Source organism: Chelonia mydas, chromosome 3, assembly GCF_015237465.2.
Source record: "Chelonia mydas isolate rCheMyd1 chromosome 3, rCheMyd1.pri.v2, whole genome shotgun sequence".
NCBI classification, from domain to species: Eukaryota; Metazoa; Chordata; order Testudines; family Cheloniidae; genus Chelonia; species Chelonia mydas.
Window position 1 is genome coordinate 152,205,264 of NC_057851.1, and position 19,818 is coordinate 152,225,081.

The following is a 19,818-nucleotide window of genomic DNA, read 5'->3' on the forward strand; positions in this document are numbered from 1 at the left end:
ATACATTTAAGTTGAGCCTCTATTATGGTGTCTTTGAAAAGTGTCCATGCAGCTTGCAGGGATTCCACTCTAGTCACTGTACCTTTTTAATTTCTGTTTAGCTAACCTCCTCATTTTTGCATAGTTCCCCTTTCTGAAATTAAATGACACAGTGTTGGGCTGTTGAGGTGTTCTTCCCACCACAGGAATGTTAAATGTTGTTATATTATGGTCACTATTTCCAAGCAGTGCTGTTATAGTTACATCTTGGACCAGATCCTGAGCTCCACTCAGGACTAGATCGAGAGTTGCCTCTCCCCTTGTGGGTTCCTGTACCAGCTCCAAGAAGCAGTCATTTAAAGTATCGAGAAATTTTGTCTCTGCATTTTGTCCTGAGGTGACATGTACCCAGTCAGTATGTGAATAATTGAAATCCCCCACTATTATTGAGGTCTTTCTTTTGATAGCCTCTCAAATCTCCCCTAGCATTTCATCGTCACTATCGCTGTCCTGGTCAGGTGGTCGATAACAGATCCTTACTGTTATAGTCTTATTAGAGCATGGAATTATTATCCATAGAGATTCTATGGAACATGTGGATTCATTTAAGATTTTTATTTCATTTGATTCTACATTTTCTTCCACATATAGTGCTGCCACCCCTCCCACCCCCACCCCCCCGCACGACCTGTTCTGTCCTTCCGATATATTTTTGTACCCCGAAATGATTGTGTCCCATTGATTGTCCTCACTCCACCAGGTTTCTGTGATGCCTGTTATATGAATATCCTCCTTTAACATGAGGCACTCTAGTTCACCCATCTTATTATTTAGACTTCTAGCATTGTGTACAAGCACTTTAAAAACTTGTCACTGTTTATTTGTCTGTCCTTTTCTGATGTGTCAGATTCTTTGTGAATGTTTCTCATCTGATCTGGCCCATATTTTATCCTCTTTCATCCTCTCCTCCTGACTAAAACCTAGAGAATCTCTATCAATAGACTCTCCTCTAAGAGAAGTCTCTGTCAGATCCACATGCACCTCTGCAGCAATCGGAATCATAAAGTTCTGTAATTTAACTACTGAGTAAGTCTTCAGTTTATGAAAGGACAAAAAAGACACACCCCCTCCTTTATCATATTAAAGTTGCTGGATAATTTTATTTTTAGAAATATTCTTCCCCTTGCTAATCAACCTCCCCAAAATGTCATGCACCCCAAAGAGGTACTGACCTGAAACAAAGGTAAAGTGTACAGAATGCAATGGTTGTTATAGCTGTGTTACAAGATATTGGGGGCAAATATTCCAAGCATATTTTTGTCCTTTCAAGCTGACACACGTTTTCATGTCACAGTTCAGTAATTTAAACCTTTAGGGTTTATTTTGAAGCCATCCTACCTTCATTCCATTCCCCCACATAAACAGCTCAAGAATGACAACAAACCCCTGGCTCTGTCTTTGTCATTTGCTCTGTCTTCTCCAATGTTTGACAAGTTTTGAAAGTGCATTCTTCTGCTCGTTGGATTTTTTTAGTATATTTTTATGGCTTTGATGTGTATTGCTGATGGAGTAAATGAAAGGAGGAGGAGTTAGATGAAGTTATATATTATATATATATATATCTTATATTAAGAATCTGTTCCCCTCCTTTGTTAAAACCCATGTAACACATACAGTGGTCCTGTTCCTCTCTCTAAGTATATACAACCCTTTTTTTTTTTCTTGTCTCCCATACCTCTTGTTGTATGCAACACTCTTGTACTGACTCTTAGTAGGAAGAGGGCAGGACAGACTACGAGATGAAGCATGGAACGGCGGAATAATTTGTTTATTGAACAGTCCCAGAAAACCTACTTGTCTGCAACTAACAAAGTTGTGCTTCAGCTAAGGGGATTAACAGACATTTCAGATGACAAAAACCTGTTTGGTTCTCTTGTCCATTCCATTGCATGCCAGTATTCTTCCATGCAATGCTTTGTTTTGCCATCAGTCAATTTCTTTTTGGCTGTCATTGTCAAACAGAATCATCGTCCCCTGTTTATGTTGTCTAATGTACCCTCCAAATTGGTCAATAAATTGAGATGCCTAAGAGAGGACCTGTAAGGTCATCCTGAAATGCAGAGAATAAAAGTTTGCACAACCTATATTAAATGGTAGGTTTCAGAGTAACAGCCGTGTTAGTCTGTATTCGCAAAAAGAAAAGGAGTGCTTGTGGCACCTTAGAGACTAACCAATTTATTTGAGCATGAGCTTTCGTGAGCTACAGCTCACTTCATCATCCGATGAAGTGAGCTGTAGCTCACAAAAGCTCATGCTCAGATAAATTGGTTAGTCTCTAAGGTGCCACAAGCACTCCTTTTCTTTTTGCTATATTAAATGAAAATTGAAACAGAAAAAGGCATTTGTCTACCTAAGAGTATATACTGGGATTGTAGTATCAGGGAACAATTTATGTTAGAACAGCTGAGCATATTCTGGATTCCTCTTTAGCCTTTTTTTTTTCAGGATTTCTTTGACAGATGGTACCCCCAGATGGACATGACATTCTTAAGAAGCTTACTCCCTCTACGCCTTTACCAACCAGTAACTCATAGCACCGTAGAAATGTAAACGCTTTGACATGAATTAGCCTTACTTAGCAGACTTTAATTTTTTAATCTTTAGGATATGCTGCCGGGTAGTGGTTGTGGAGTTGTTAAACTGTCTACTTAAGGTCTCAGTAACCAAAATGGAATCAGAACAATAGTTAACATTCCAATACAACTTCATAGTATATATTCATTTTTGGTCACTGTCAGGCCAGTTGGGGTAATGTTTTTAGTGAGTCATTTTGTAGGTAAAACTGCAAGTAAACACATTTCAGCAACCTATAAATAACTGTCAGCTACAGCTCACACACTTCAAGCAACATGCTTTTTTATCTTCTAATTATATAAAACCTTGAAACAAGATAGTGTTCTATCAAGAACACACCCACAATATATTTTGGCTGTTAGCTAAACTCATCATTACTCATTAATGTAAATTAGTTTATTTTTTGTTTTTGTTTTTCCCCCCAGTCCTCTGTACTGGGTTCCCACTGCAAGACCAGTCAGCTATTTGCAGTGTCAATGTTAAAGAATCATGTACAAATTCCATTGTATGGCAATCATGTGACTCTCTTTAAGTCCTTGGGAATTGAGCTAATATAGAAGCTCAGCTTATAAATGCTAGTGTTTTGGCATCCACACTGCAGCATGGGACTGTAACCTGAAAGCCATAATTCTCCAAAGTGTTGAAACAAACGGGAGAGTTCTGTATAGGATGTTACTGGCGTTAAGTTTCTTTTGAGGGATGTGAAGGCTTTCCCTGAATTGCAGCGAGTAGAATGGCTGAATCAAAAACAAAAGCATTGGGCAGTCTGGCAAGGTATAGCTGCAAGAATATCCTCTGCATTCTGATGAGTCCTCTACTCTATCGATTAGAAGTATGTGGGAATGGGAAGAACAAAGCGGGGGAGTGAGGATACAAAATCCAAGAAATCACTTCCTTTGCTTTTAAAACATTTGTTTAAACAAACAGATACTGTTTTCATCTTAGAATAAAAATTAAGTGTAATTAGCGTCAGTCGCCCTTTTTCAGGTTATTACTGTTGTCAGACCTGCCGATGATAATTCTGGGCCCCTGGACAGAACAGTCAATAGGCCCCTGCTGGAGCCCAGTGAGCTGCTGGCTGCACTGCTGGGCATGCTCTTCTGGCACGGCCAGGGTTTCCACATGCCCGCCCTGCTAGGACTTCAAGATTCCCAGGAGGTGCTTGATCCCGCACTCTGTCCTAAGCCCCTTCCCCCCAATGCCCCACCTCCGCCCCACCTCTTCCCATCCCTGTTCCACCCTCTCCCCAGAGGGCACCCCCATATACAACTGTTGCCTTCTCATAGTGGAGGGGCATGATCTAAAGGGCAGGTCACATGTGTCCCATCCCCCTGCCCAGCCCAGGGCCACCACGCTCTCCCTGCATCATGTTACCTGTGGGGAGGCGCTTTGTCCTCCCACTGCTTCTGCCGCTCTCCCTGGTGGATGGGAGCTCAGGCAGGGAGCAGAAGGGAGCCGCTTTTAAGGCCAGCCCCTTCCGGTCACTGCTCTGCAGCCCTGCCTGGCAGCTGCCTGAGAGAGCCTGGCTGGGGAGGAGGCGACTGCCACTCTCCGCCTGGCTCGGCTACTGGGGACTCCGGCAACCCAAGCCCGCACAGGGAGCAGAAATTACCTCCCCAGCCAGTCTCTCTCAGGCAGCCGTCGCGCAGGGTTGCAGAGCAGCATCTCAGCGGCTAGAAGGGGCTGGTCCCACCCCTTCCACTCCTGGCATCTGGGCTATGCGTCGCCCAGGCCCACCCCGCCTCTTCCCACCCTCCCTCCTCCCCCGGCACCTCCGGCTTGCCGCCAAACAGCTGACTCAGGCTGGAGGCACAGGGTGGGATGGGGAAAAGCTGATCAGTGGGGCTCGCCGCTGGTGGGAGGTGCTGTGGGGGGAGGAGGGGCCCACCGGTGGGTGCTCAGTACCCACTCGGCGCCTATGCCTAGGAGCTCTGTGGTCTGCTCTGGCAATTTAAAAGGACCCCGGGCTCCCAGTCACTGCCCTTTTAAATCGCTTGGGTCCCTGGGCAATTGCTCCTTTTGCCCCCCTTCCTCCCTCCCCATCGGCAGGCCTGGCTGTTGCCTTTTAAGAATGTTACATTATTTGTTTCAAAAAATAACCCATAAATAAATAAAAGCCCATAAATTGAATTTCAATTCAATGATACTTCTCACTATTGATCACTTCATATTACACATTTCAGTGTGGCCAGAGGGTTAGTGCAGAGGACTAGGGGCCACCAGGGCTCTAATTCACAGCTCTGCCATTGCTTTGGAGACAAAGCTCACTTACTTTACTCACGTGTAGCTTCAGTAACTTCCAAGATGTAGTAGCCCCTATTGCTGTACAGTTGTAAGTAAATCTTTTTGCTTTCATCATACAAGTAAGAATTCAGTGGGATTACTTACATAAAGTGAGCAGGATTTGGCCTTTTGTGTTTCCAAATATTAACCTGTAAAATGGTGATGATATTTACCTATCTCATAGACATGTTTGAGAGTTCATTAATATTTATACTGTGCTTTGAGATAATTGAAGGAAAGGTCCTATGTAAATGTGCTCTCTGGGTTAGGGAACGTTCTTATTGTGTAAAACACCACATACATTTTGGTACTATGTGAGTGATTTTTAAAAAGTGAAAATTATTGTAATGAACTATCATGTAAGTTACATATCATGGTTGATTATTTCTCAGAAGAGCCTGTAGAAAGGCTGATTACAGCTATTGAACAGCATTATTATTAGTAGTAGTATTTACTGCTGTTTGTACTGAAGTGACACCTACAGGCCACAATCAGGGATTGTGCTAGGCGCAGTACACACATAAACATGCAGTTTCTGCCACAAAGAGTATACAATCTAAGTATAAACTGAGAAACAACACATGGGTTTGACAAATAAATGGGAGGAGCTCAAGGTAACAAAGCGATTGTCAAGTGTTTTGTAGGCGTCACAGTGAAGATGCAGTATGTTAAGAAGGGATTTGAGGGAAAGTGTAGTGGCTTTGTGGATTTTTACAGGAAGCTTTTTCCCATGCATAACAAGCAACATGGGAGAAAGAGTTAAGATGCTTGTGAGAAAATGTTACTAATGACCAATCAAGGCTGGCATCAGTATTGGAGCAGAGGTGAGAGTTGATAAGTCAATAAAGTGCAGAAGATAAGTAGGTCTAGGCTAAGCTGTGAAGGACTTTAAAAATGAAGGCAAGTAGTATGTGTTTGATGTGGTAGAGATAGGCAAGTCAGAGAGGGATGACCTGATTGGATTGATACCAGAGAAAGATGATCCTTGCAGTGTTTTGAATGGATATAAGGGGGTCAAGATAGCATTTGACAAGGCCAGAAAGGAAGAGGTAACAGTATTAAATACAAAAGATAATGAGGACCTGGACCCAATTATTAGCTGGGTAGACTGAGAAGAGAGGCCGGATCTTAAGGATATTGTGCAAGAAGCAGCAGCAAGGTTTAGACATGTCTAGATGTGCTGGTCTGAGATAGGGTTGAATCAAAGATGGCAGCCAGGTTATGAGCTTTTGTGACGGGCAGGATTGTCCACAGTGACTCAGAAAAGGAGGAGGATTGCAAGGAAAAGATTAAAAGCTCAACTTGCCATGTGTTGCTTAATCTGATGGTTGGACATCCACAAGGAGATGTCAGGAGGACAGGCAGAGATCGTAAGTTGGACAGAAGGACAGGCTTGGAGTGGAGAGGAAAATCTGGGAGTAGACAGCGTAGAGATGAAAGTTGAAGTTTTGGTTTTGCATGAAATTGCTCAGAAATAGTGTGTAGGAGGAGAGGCGAGAGTTAAGGAGAGTATCCTGTGGGACCCTCACTAAAAGTTGGAGGGGAATGAAAAGGATCCTCTGAATTAAACGCTGAAAGAGCAATTAGAGAGGTATGAAGAGAAGCAGGGGAGGACAGAGTCACGTACACCAGTGGAGCATAAGATTTCAGGGTTAAGGGTACAGTTGGTAGGTTGAGGGAGGTGAGGGTTGGTCAGAAAAACACTGGAGACTTTGAGAACAGTCTCAGTGGAGTATAGAGGTCAAAAGCTGTATTGAAGAGAGTCTGGGAAAGGCATGCCAGACAGCAGGTGTAGGCAGTGCATTGAGTAGGTTTGAAAATTAAGGGAAGAAAGGATATGGAGCAGCAGTTAGAGAAGCAATTGGGTGCTGTGAGAGGAAAGAATTAGAGGAGAGTTAGAGGTTGAAGAGAAAGTGGGGAAGACATGACCATGGGAATAGGGGAAATCAGAAAGTAGGATGGGAGAGGTTGCTGAGACAGGTGGAAGGATTAGAGGAGGAGAGCGGAGGAGAATCTGTAATTTCAGTGAAGGAGAGTAGGGAGAAGGAAAATAGTGGAAGGTGAAGGGAGTTCCTATCAGATCTTTTCAACTTTTAAATTGAAAAAGTCAGCAACGTCTAAGCAGACAGGGAGGAGCGGGAGTGGTTTAAGAAGGGAGTTGAAAGTGGCAAAAAAGTAGTTGGTTGAGTGTGTCTCCTAGACTGCCCCAATACTAGAGTGGCAACAAGAAAGGAAAGAGTGTTTGAGCTGGTTTGGTAGACTACAGACACTCCTCAGTGGCTTTGAGACTGTTTCATTTATAATGGCTTAGCTGCATACACATTCTTTTGCTCAGTTTTGACATGGTGCTCCACATTGTTTGCTTGTCTAAGATACTAATCTGTTGTACAGTGTCTTCTTTGTTTATAAAATGAGAATACTACTTTAAAAAATAATTAGTTTACCTCTGAGGTTTTGCTAAAAGGATGTTAGAGGAAAGTGATCCAGAACTACATACGTTTTTTTTTGTTAAAAACAAAACCAAAAGCTATTCTAAGCCTAACATTTTAGTCTGCAGGCTCGGACCATCTTTAAGGAAAATTAGTAAATAATGGGCCTGAATCTGCTCCCAGTGAAGAAGTGGGATTTTTTCCACTGACTTAAAATGGAAGCAGGATCAGGCCAAAAGTTACTAATAACTTGATTCAGTGTATAAGGATCTAAAGGAAACAGTTAAAAAGCAGTGTATAAAGCTGAGTAATGGTGCAGCTTATATTAGTGTTATAATAAAAATTTGCATTTCTATGGAACCTTCCATCTGTGGATCTCAAAGGAGTTCACAAACATTAACGGAGTAAATCTCATAATTCCCCTGTGAAATATGTATTATTCTCATTTTACAGATAGGGAAACTGAAGCACAGAGCATTTAATAAGTTGCTCAAGTTCATGCACACAGTCCATGGCAGCATCAGGAATTGAAACATAGATCTCCTGTGTCTTAGACTTTTCAGTATCATTCGCCTGTCCATTTAGATGGGTATTTGTATGGTCCTTCTCATTATGAGGCATCCAGCCATCGCCATCATTAATGGATATTAACCTCTCAGCACCCTGTGAGGTAGGGAAGTGTTATCCTCATTTTGCAGATGGGAAAATGAGATACATGATAAATCAAGTGATTTTTCAGAAGGTCACACAGGAAATCTGTGGCTGAGGGAGGAACTGAATCAGGACTCCTGTGTTCCCCTACAGTGCCTAACTAGACCATCCTTCTTACCCATCACCATAGTATCTAAGTAGTGCACCAGGAAATTAAATCTGCATAGTGAAGTCCATGGAGTTTTCTGTTCTTTCACAGCTTCTCAGCAGCTCTTCTGGTAGATGTATAAAAATGTGTATGTATAAAATTCCTTTATTTTGTGGTGGGGAAACTATCAAAAAGTTGGGGCATGCAGAGTGACTCTTAGTCTCTTTCAGTTCTGTGCTTTAGACTTTATTGTTGTGAGTGATATGAATAAGGCAACTTTTGCTAAAGAGCTCTAATGGCAGAAATCCTAATAACATTAGAAGATCCTAAGGGCTAGATTCAAAGGATCTTAGGCACCGCAATGCTCAGATTTGCCACACGTAACTTTTAGGCACTTAAAAAAAAATCACTGGTATTTACAAAGCTGGAAAGAGGCACTTGGCTTCCCTAAACAGTGGTTGGAGGGAGATAAGCCCTAAGAATGAGATTCACAAAAGTCAGCACGCTTGGCAGCTCCTCACCAAAGTTAGCCAGTGGGAGATGCTAAAGTGAGGTGTATGTCCAAGCCCCGCCCCCTCACAGAGGTTGGCTCCTATCCTTGGGGTGGAGGGAGACACCTCTCTCTGCTTGGGATTCTTATCTGCAAACCCTTCCTTGCTGCTGTTTTTGAAGGGGGTTGGTGGGAGGGGGGGACCACCTCCCTGGTAACCTTTAGCCCAGTGGCTAGGGTACTCACCCAGGATGTGAAGAATCCACTCCCCCTGCTCCTATAACTTTTTAGTTATTTATCCCCAGTTGAACAGCTTCAACAGAAGAGACTGAGGGAGTTCCACATCAGAATATCCTATAGCACAGTGGTTAGAGCACTTGTCTGAGAGGTGGCAGGTCCTTGTTCAAATCCCTTCTCCCTCTCAGGCAGACAGGACTTGAATGGGGGTCTCCTATGTTCTCTTCCTCCGACACACAGACATTCGCTCACGTTGTGTGAGCTTACCTGTGGGGGCCCGATCCAGTAAACATGCTTGGATCTCACCTACTGGATTAGGCCCTGCAGGCGAGTTACACAGCGAAACACCTGCCTTCCCCCTGTTCCTGTGTGTCGCATTGGGGCTGAAGTATCCAAGTGCCTAGCATGAGGCTGCAGTGTGCATGTGCAGATGCAGAAACTTAGGTGCCTAGGGAACTTTTATTGCAAAAATGAAGGCACCAAGTGAGTTTAGATACTTACAGGGTTCGGCAGTAGTTGAGCATGGGTTGTGTGAATCCCAGTGGGGCCTGATTCTGGGATGTAGGCACCACAAGTGCCAATTAGGCTCCTATGTCCTTTTGTGAATATAGAGCTAAGAATATAAATGAAATTTAGGTGCTGAACCATGGTAATTCTTGCTTACATGCACAGGGTTGAACTGATCATCAGTTTGGGGCAGGAAGTTATTACTCCAGAACTTTCCTCTCACCCTTACCCTCAGCAAGTTTGCAGGTGACACTAAACTGGGAGGACAGGTAGATACGCTGGAGGGTAGGGATAGGATACAGAGGGACCTAGACAAATTGGAGGATTGGGCCAAAAGAAGTCTGATGAGGTTCAACAAGGACAAGTGCAGAGTCCTGCACTTAGGACGGAAGAATCCCATGCACCGCTACAGACTAGGGACCGAATGGCTCGGCAGCAGTTCTGCAGAAAAGGACCTAGGGGTTACAGTGGACGAGAAGCTGGATATGAGTCAACAGTGTGCCCTTGTTGCCAAGAAGGCCAATGCCATTTTGGGATGTATAAGTAGGGGCATTGCCAGCAGATCGAGGGACGTGATCGTTCCCCTCTATTCGACACTGGTGAGGCCTCATCTGGAGTACTGTGTCCAGTTTTGGGCCCCACACTACAAGAAGGATGTGGAAAAATTGGAAAGAGTCCAGCGGAGGGCAACAAAAATGATTAGGGGACTGGAACACATGAGTTATGAGGAGAGGCTGAGGGAACTGGGATTGTTTAGTCTGCGGAAGAGAAGAATGAGGGGGGATTTGATAGCTGCTTTCAACTACCTGAAAGGGGGTTCCAAAGAGGATGGATCTAGACTGTTCTCAGTGGCACCAGATGGCAGAATGAGGAGTAATGGTCTCAAGTTGCAGTGGGGGAGGTTTAGGTTGGATATTAGGAAAAACTTTTTCACTAGGAGGATGGTGAAACACTGGAATGCATTACCTAGGGAGGTGGTGGAATCTCCTTCCTTAGAAGGTTTTAAGGTCAGGCTTGACAAAGCCCTGGCTGGGATAATTTAATTGGGGATCGGTCCTGCTTTGAGCAGTGGGTTGGACTAAGGGACCTCCTGAGGTCCCTTCCAACCCTGATATTCTATGATTCTATGATCTATGTGTGTTAAGGTTCAGTTGCATTATGTTGGGTAATGTGGGAATATAAAGGCCATCAGTCTGCAGGGCTGTCATTTTGGGACCTTTTGCCAATAGTTTTAAAATGCTCTTTACTTTAAATGTGGGTACTGTCAGTGAACCCTGCTGACTCTCTAAAAATCATATTCCTGTGAATTTAGGTAAAGACCCTGTATACTCTGTGGTTGAAACTATGCCAGCGGTAACTTCCAATTAGAGTGTAAATGTTATCTATGGGTATGTTTATTCGGCAATAAATGACCCACGCCTGGCCATGGCTGGCCTGGATCAGCTCATTCAGGCTAGCGGGGCTCAGGCTGTGGGGCTAAAAAATTGCAGTTTAGGCATTCGGGCTTGGACTGGAGTCTGGGCTCTGAGATCCTGTGAGGGGAAAGAGTCTCAGAGCTCAGGCTGTAGTTGCCCGAATGTCTACACTGCAATTTTTAGCCCCACAGTCTGAGTCCCATGAGCCTAAGACTGTTGACCTAGGCTCTGAGACTTGGTGCCATGGGTCTTTTATTGCAGTGTAGACATATTCTTTAAGACCACCAGTTACTATGGCTTGGTTTACATTGATGAAATTAAATTCTGTCACTGGCCAAAGAAACTATAAATACTGTTGCAACTAAATATATAAAATCTTGTCCTAAATGTATTTGAGAATTGAACTTTGAGAGTTTGCGTTATATCAAACCAGCATCCTCTTGTGGAGACAAAAAATTGAAAAAGAAGCTTTGCAAATAATTAAACATTGTAATCCTGGATTAGCTTTGATTAATGAATGGCATGGTACCTCCAGAGCCCTGGAATACTGTTCTGTAATTATGTCACAATTTATCTTGTTCCAGCTGAAGATTATTTATCTCATTTCCTCATGATTGTCTCCTCCTTGAGCTTTACAAATTGAATCCAGCTAGCAGCAATTTTTACTAATTTCCCCTGATGATGGTTGGAGTTTTCAGACCAAAACAGTGGTCTTAAAATGGCTTTTATTTTTAATAAAATGAATAATTTTCTTATTACCTCCCTTTTTTGCAAAACCTTCAAGGTTACCAAAATTTTGTTGTCTTCAGTTTTGTATTCTGTTAACCTTCATAATCACTCACCATAATTTTTTTTTTTATTTATTTTAATTATTTTATTTTGCCATAGGGCTTCTTGCCTGATAAAAAATGCCAAATAAAAAGCCAAATTTAAATTTAAAAAGCCCAGCTATTTTAAACAATAGAAATGAATATATGCCAAATGGTGCACACAGCTGTGTGGAGATAGCATAAGTAATTATATAACATATATATATATATATTATATAGTATTCCTTCCACCATTTTTTTATATCTGCATTATTACACTATCAGAAACTTATTGCTGTGCACTTCACACACACGAGGTCCACAAAGTCATGTGCATGTCTAAAGAGAGATTTTGTCCCCAAATATTTTAAGTGTGTTCTGTTTCCCACAGGTTGTTGCGTTTTAAAATAAAGCACATGGTATAAACATGTTGAAAGAGACAAACAAACTAGTACAGTCTTGAACAGTCTGTGGGATTCCAGTATGAATTTAAAACCCTGGACAAGCAATTTAATTGATTGAGTTTTCTAAAGTACGTCCATATTAGTCTAAAAAATTAGCTTGAATCTGGTAATTTCTGTTTGAATTAAATATTAGGGGCTGTTCTATATTAAAGCAGGCATAATATTGCCAATAGTTTTTCATGTGTTATAGATAGTATTCACACAAAATCCTTCTGATCTAGTTATTTTATTATAAGTGGTGTTTGTGGGGAAACTGACTCCGAAAGTACATTGCTCTGTACATCACATTCAGGAACTGCACGGACATCTGAGTTCCACTGCCTCATCCTTTGACTTCAGCGGGCTTTGGCTCAGACCCCAGTCCAGGGTTTCCTAAACTCTGGCACACGTATTGCTCTTGGTACATAAGTTTAATGTTCCATACAGTCACATCACAACAATTTTTAAGGTGATATATAGAAGCCACTGCCATAGTCATTTCCATTTCGGTTAATCTGATTTGGGGTGATGCCATGGAAACTGAATATGATTGGAGATAAACCATTTTTTTATAGCTTTTTTTTTTTTTTTGAGTTATTAGGGCTTGTCTCAATGGTGCATTATTTTTAAGTAAGAATGAGCGTTTCAGCACACGCTCAGACACAAAGCAGGGTTGTTGTTTTTTAATTAACCCTAATTCTAGGACTACAACATCCAAATATTTTACAGCAAATAAATATACAACAATGCAACAATTTTCTTTGGCAGATTAGTTTTTAAGATGCTATAGTAAAAATGTTTTTAAATTGCTTGATTTTTCAGAAGACCATTTTGTAAGTTCTTTGAAAAACACCAGGATATATTCATAAGCCAGTATGTGTGTTCAGGAATGAACCTCCATGTCTGAGCACACCCAGAGTGTGTATATGTTGGCTGGCGAACACACGCCCTTTTGTGTGTTGTTGCTTACTTTATTAACATTTGAAATTGATCAAGAAAACCAGATACCAGAAGATAAATAGTTTGGCCTTTCCTGGATAGCTGTTTGAACAGCAGAAATTAGTTTAAAGAACAGTGTAAGTCTCTGGAGAAGGATATTTTTTTAATAATGAAAAATAAAATACCAGGGTCTCTTTAAGTCTAGATCAGGTGTTCTCAAACTGTGGGTTAGGACTCCAAAGTAGATCGTGACTCCATTTTAATGGGGTCACCAAGGCTGGCTTAGACTTGCTGGGGCCTAGGGCCGAAACCCGAGCGCTACACTGCCTGGGGCCGGGGCCAAAGCCTAAGCCTGAGGGCTTTAACCCTGAGCAGCAGGGCTCAGATTACAGGCCACCTGCGTAGGGCTGAAGCCCTTGGGCTTCGGCTTTGGCCCCCCCATCGGCGTGGTGGGGCTCGGGATTTGACTTTGGCCCCCCCACCCAGGGTGGCAGGGCTCGGGAAGGCTCAGGCTTCCGTCCCCCCGCCGGCGTTGTGTAGTAATTTTTGTTGCCAGAAGGGGGTCATGGTGCAATGAAGTATGAGAACGCCTGGTCTAGATTATGTATATCCTGAGACTCAGGAGATCTGGGTTCAACTCCTGACTCTGCCACCTTGCAACCTTGATTGAGGTATATGTACCTTAATAAAGTGCGGAAAATAATACTGCTTTTCTCCCACCCTTTGTCTTTTTAGTCTGTTTAACTTGTTGGCTCTTCAGAGTCTCTTTCTTACTGTGTGTATATAGTGCCTAGTATATTGGAGCCCTGATTTCTGTTGGCGCCTGTCTGCACCATTGTAATGCTACTACCAATAATAATCTTAATTTGTTGTGTATAAAACTATATACATTGTAAAATCATATACCCATTTTCAATAAATATGCCAGTCTCCAAGGGCTTGGGAGTTGTTCCCTTGAGGCCTGATCCAGCTCTCATTGTACTCAATGGGAATCTGTCCATTAACTTTAATAAGAGTTTAGATTGGGCTCTTGTTGCTTAAAGTATTGGGATTCTTCTAAACTAGAGGTGAATTTTTTGGCTGATACTGAGGTGGTAAAGGCTATATTGGGTAACCGCTAATAAGAAAACAGAGTGGAGTTTACAATCATAGGATAGGTTTCAGAGTAACAGCCGTGTTAGTCTGTATTCGCAAAAAGAAAAGGAGTACTTATGGCACCTTAGACACTAACCAATTTATTTGAGCATAAGCTTTCGTGAGCTACAGCTCACTTCATCGGATGCATACTGTGGAAAATACAGAAGATGTTTGTTTTTATACACACAAATCATGAAAAAATGGGTGTTTATCACTACAAAAGGTTTTCTCTCCCCCCACCCCACTCTCCTGCTGGTAATAGCTTATGTAAAGCGATCACTCTCCTTACAATGTGTATGATAATCAAGGTGGGCCATTTCCAGCACAAATCCAGGGTTTAACAAGAACGTCTGAGGGGGTGGGGGGGGGATTAGGAAAACAAGGGGAGGTAACCTATTTCCTAACCCCCCCACCCCACCCCCTTCCTCAGACATTCTTGTTAAACCCTGGATTTGTGCTGGAAATGGCCCACCTTGATTATCATACACATTGTAAGGAGAGTGATCGCTTTACATAAGCTATTACCAGGAGGAGAGTGGGGTGGGGGGAGAGAAAACCTTTTGTAGTGATAAACACCCATTTTTTCATGATTTGTGTATATAAAAACAAACATCTTCTGTATTTTCCACAGTATGCATCCGATGAAGTGAGCTGTAGCTCACGAAAGCTTATGCTCAAATAAATTGGTTAGTCTCTAAGGTGCCACAAGTAATCATAGGATAAAGTTTTTCTAAAAAATGAAAATTATAAATCTACCCTACAAAAATATAAATGAAAATGTGTGTAGAATCTGTTCCATTTATCCCCTGTTGATTGTATTTTGCCTATAAAGGGCTCAATCCTGCAAACTTTAGGCATGTCTTATTGACTTCAAAACTATTCACATGCTTACACCTTTGCAGGTTCAAATCCTTCTGTTGTCAGCTTCATAGGGCAGAGTCTGATTTATATGTAAACATAATGGTGTTGTTTTGAGCACTGTGTGAATAATATTAATACAGGTAAATATATTTTGATCAAAAGATGATTCTGAGTTTAAGTGAAATAAGTTTTTATGGGTCCCACACATGGGATGAGGGAGTGTCTGTTTAGGTAGAGATACAGTGGAGCCTTGATAAGAGGCTTGGTCAAAGGAGTGTAACAAAGTCCATTTTTCTTGTGCTGCTATCGTGAGCAGCCTATTTTACTGGGATTACTAAAGCGTAGCTGCCGATTACCCAAATCTAATCTGGCTGCAGTGCGTGCTGCTGTTTTTGCCAGGTGGGATTTATTTCTAGCTTTGTTTGCTGGAGTTGAGATAAGCTTAAATTGGCAGAATATGGCAACTCCAGCATTTGATATAACCCAGCACAATATAATGGAAAATAGCAGTAGATTCTGTCACTTAAATTGCTGTATTTTTAACTGTGACCAGTCCAAATCAAGTGACTCCCAGACTTGTTGGAAGATCACCAAATGTAGTGCTTTGAGTATCTCTTGGGGCTCACAGTTCTGCATTGCTGAATGTATTAACTCAATAAAACCTTTGTAAGCAACAAATTGTCTTCTTTAGTTGAAAAGTAGCCAAACATAAATGTGTCTTCATTTTTATTTATGTATTTATTTATTTTTGGCATGGGCGTAGTTTTATTGCACCAAACAAAGGGCAGTGGGGGAAGAAAAGTATTTCTGAAACAGCAGAAGGGAGAGGCACAGTTTACCCACCTTCTGTCCTAGTAGGGGGAAATCTTTGGTACGGAAGGAATTCTGGAGTGAAGCTCCAGCCTTTATGGTAGGCAGATCTGTGCTAGCATTTTTTCCTAGTGCCTGTAGCTTGGCAAAGAGAATTGCTGCCTATTGTAAAAAATGCATAATTATAACCAATAAATGTCTGCTTCTAACATTTGGATTGTAATTGTTGGGAATGCACGTACATGTATAATGATTAAATGATGATCTGTAGGACCCTCAGTTAGCACTAAGCCATCAAGATCAGCTTCCCTGTGCTAATGTCTAGCAACTATACCTAAAACCACTATTTTTTCCACAAACCAGTGTGTTAGTTTTAACTTTATAACCCAGATAGGAGGGACATAGAGAAAAATACTGAGAATTTGGAGAATTCACAGAAAAACTGTTTAATACCAGATACAATTCATGCTTTTTTACTTTATGGTTAGCAATGATAGTAGATCTTGAGCTTTAGGCCAGGTCTACACTATAAACTTACATTGGTATAACCACATTCCTGAGCGATGCAGTTATACCAACCTAACCCCTAGTGTACACAGCGCTATGTTGGTGGGTGGACGTCTTCAACTTAGCTACTGCCTGTCATGAAGGTGGATTAACTACGCCAGTGGGAGAGGCTATCCCGTCAGCGTAGTAGTGTCTTCACCAAAGCGCTACACTGGCACAGCTGCATCTGTGTAGTTGTGCTGCTTCAGCATTTTAGGTGTAGGCCTGCCCTTAGGGTGTGACCCTCCCCCATTGCGGGGTCTCAGAGCCCAGGCTCCAGCCTGAGCCGGAATGTCTGCACCACAATTAAACAGCCCTGTAGCCCGAGACCCACAAGCCCGAGTCTGCTGACATAGGCCAGCCACAGGTGTTTAATTGCAGTGTTGACATACTCTTTTTGATTATGTGGGAGACAGGTAATTTATAAAATCAAATACGATTACATTTACATTATATGTATATATTTTCATAACATGAAGATGAAATAATGCTTATGCATGAGATCACTCTATGCATTTAACCAGTAGACTAAAATAAACTGGTAGCTTTGTCTATATTTTTAAATATAGAGTAATACTGTGAAAGGGACTTTTCTTGCAATCGTTCTTCATACAGGACTCCCACTGAAGTCACAGAGTTTAAACCCAGAGCTGCTGCTTCATGTGCTAAAAGACACAGTATTGTTTCCTGATCTTTTCAGGTTTTCTAATTTCATAATAATTTTTAGCATGTGAATTTAATATGCATGTCTGCAAGCTGGCCCAATGGCATAATCATTTGTAATAGTGCTCTCTGACGCTTCTTCATAGCCATTCTGGGACGCTTGTTCCAGGAGAGAGAGAGAGATGAAACTCATTAAGATTCTTGCTGTTTTAATCTTTGTTTTCCTATTGCAGTTCTCCAGGTGGATTCTGTTATCCAATTACTTGTAGAGTGGTGCAGATGAACCTCAATACCTGAGCAGACTTTTCATACCACCAACATAATTATGCAGTAAACTTAACTTCAGTGATTTAAGAGTCCAGTAAACATAACAGTAGCAGGAGTAAATTGCTACCTGCATGATTTCTGGTTTTCTAGAAAACCCAGAAAAACAAATATGTGAGCTGTAAGAAATATATTTTATTTCTCAATATTCATTATTCATTATTGCTTCACAGAAAAATAAACTACCTGGTGTGCTGTTTGCATTTGGAAATAATAGTCCCAGCCCCATAATGAAGCTATACTTGAAAAACAATCATTACATAATTGCTGTTGTCTTCTTGACAGATATGCTTTCCCTTGGGTCTTACATGCCGGCATTTGCAATCAATTTTGGTACAAATTTTAACTTTACTTAAAATTCAATTATAATACATATTTCCAATTTGCTAAGTTCTTAGTGTTTCTGTAGTAATTTTGTGTCTCAGAAATGAACCTAGTCAAATGGTTTCAGAACATAAAATTAGGGTTTTTTTTTAATAACTGATATAAAACACTGCTACAGATTTACCAAATTTCATAGGGAACAGTTTATTCTTGAGCCTTAGTAAACAAACAGAATTTCTGTCTGGTTCATTAGTAGGATTATTGCCATTCATTTTGATTTCTCTAACACCTACTATAATCTCATATCAGAACACTGTTAGAGTAACACAGCATTCAAAATGACTAATCTTTTATTTGTGGTTAAAGAAAAACTCATTTTAAAGAGAGCTGGGTGAACCCATTCGGAGAAACAAACCTCAATCTGAAGCTTTGCCCAAATCACAAATTAAACCAGACTCTATTATGAGGTTTGAAAAATGTTCTGTTAATATTTTAAATAGTTTTTTTTCACAAGCCTCAGTGCTTTTTATTTTCATTCTGGAAGCAAGCTTACAAAATACTCATGAAAGCAGGTGTTCCCCCAGTATTTCCAGGCTGATCAGAAACAGGAAGTACCTAAAATCGCATGGACAATCGCTTCCGACAACGTTTCCAGCCGTGACTCTGATCCTGTGCAATGCCAAGCTTCTACTACAAGGGGCTGAGTGCCTACAATTCCCATTGTAATTCACAGGAGCTGAAGGCATTCAGTAGGTCATATGATTGTTTCTCGTGTTGCAGACCCAAACACTTTACATAAGCATCTGTACTTAAGGGTGGTCTCGTGCTCCAAACTTCTGGGTCTTCCGAGTTTCATATATCACTCATTCCAAATAGAAATCTAGACTTTACTCACAGATCACACCCAAAGATGACATTGCTGTGAAGCAGAAGTAAGGGCACAAAGTTGTACTGTTTCCTTTGATGGTTTGAGCATGCATGCCCTTTAATTTACTTTGCTGTCAGTTTGAAGTACTTGTAGCAACTCAAGATAACAAAGTAACCCCTAAAGCCTGTATGCACAGTGTGTCATGCAACTGGGTGGGAAAGGGCTGCTCTGCTCTTGAACAGGGTGTGGTTTCTTCAAGAGTCGGTTACGGATTCCATAGAGCACCATGCTATCAAACTTCTTGAATTCAGCATCTCTTCCCACTATAAATGTGATTTACAGAATGGGTTTGCAAATAAATCCTATTTTGAAATGGTTTTTTTTCCTGTTTAAGAGTAGCATGTGATCTCTCTTTTGAAGCCCCTGACAGGATTGAAAGGTTTGTAAAGAACAGGTGCTCTGTATGTAGCCTACTACCCAGGTAATATTGGCACTTTGCACTTCTTTAGCACCTTTGATCGCAGGATCTCAAAATGTTTTATAAATATTAACAAATGAAACCTCTCTCTTTAAACCTTCTATATCTGTTGTGAAGAGTCATTCAGTTTTGTTGTTGTGAAGGGTCCTGGGAGCACCCCCAAGTGATAATATAGGGGGAGCTGTTAGCACTGAACACTCCTGCTGTAAGACCTTGTTTCAGTTGCTTATATCTTTGCCAACGTTAACCATTTGGACTGAAGTTTTCCATCCCAGGTGTCTGCCTAAAACAAAAATGGCTCAGCCATTTTCAAAGAAGTGATTAGAAAAAATTACATTCTTTGCTTATGATAAAAAAAAATTATTACAACATTTCATGGCCTTTTGCTGTTCTCATGAAAAAACATCCACATTTGGCCAAGACTTAAGTCTTCGGACTATCTCAGTTTGCACATGTTTTTTAGAACTTGACTGCTACATTCTCCAAAGATTCTTTCGGTACTGGGTAGGCTCCATCCCAGAGCTGCAGGGGCTGAGAGGGACTTTCTTTGTAATTGCTGCTCCTGGCTGCTGTAGTCAGCAGTAGTGCAGGGCACCAGAATAGAGAGCAAGGAGATGGTCTGTTCTGTGCTGAATGTTCTCCCTTCTAGTCCCCAGGTACCATGGAGGAGGAAGCCACTTGACTCAAATGCAGAGAGGCCAAAACCTCAACCGCAGTGAGGGAATAGTTAAGGACAAGAAACCTGGTTCAGGAGGAGATGCTGGGAGCTGGCAAAAGATTGGGGGAGACACTGAGATTGCCTGAACAAGGAGACTTGGACTGGGAATGGGGGATATGGAAACA

General features: G+C 41.5%; 1 protein-coding gene across 6 annotated transcripts in view; it reads left to right on the forward strand.

Annotated features, from left to right (window-relative positions):
• CDC42BPA (CDC42 binding protein kinase alpha) overlaps positions 1 to 19,818 on the forward strand; it is a 328,646-nt gene that overhangs the window by 168,146 nt on the left and 140,682 nt on the right. The window lies entirely within an intron of this gene.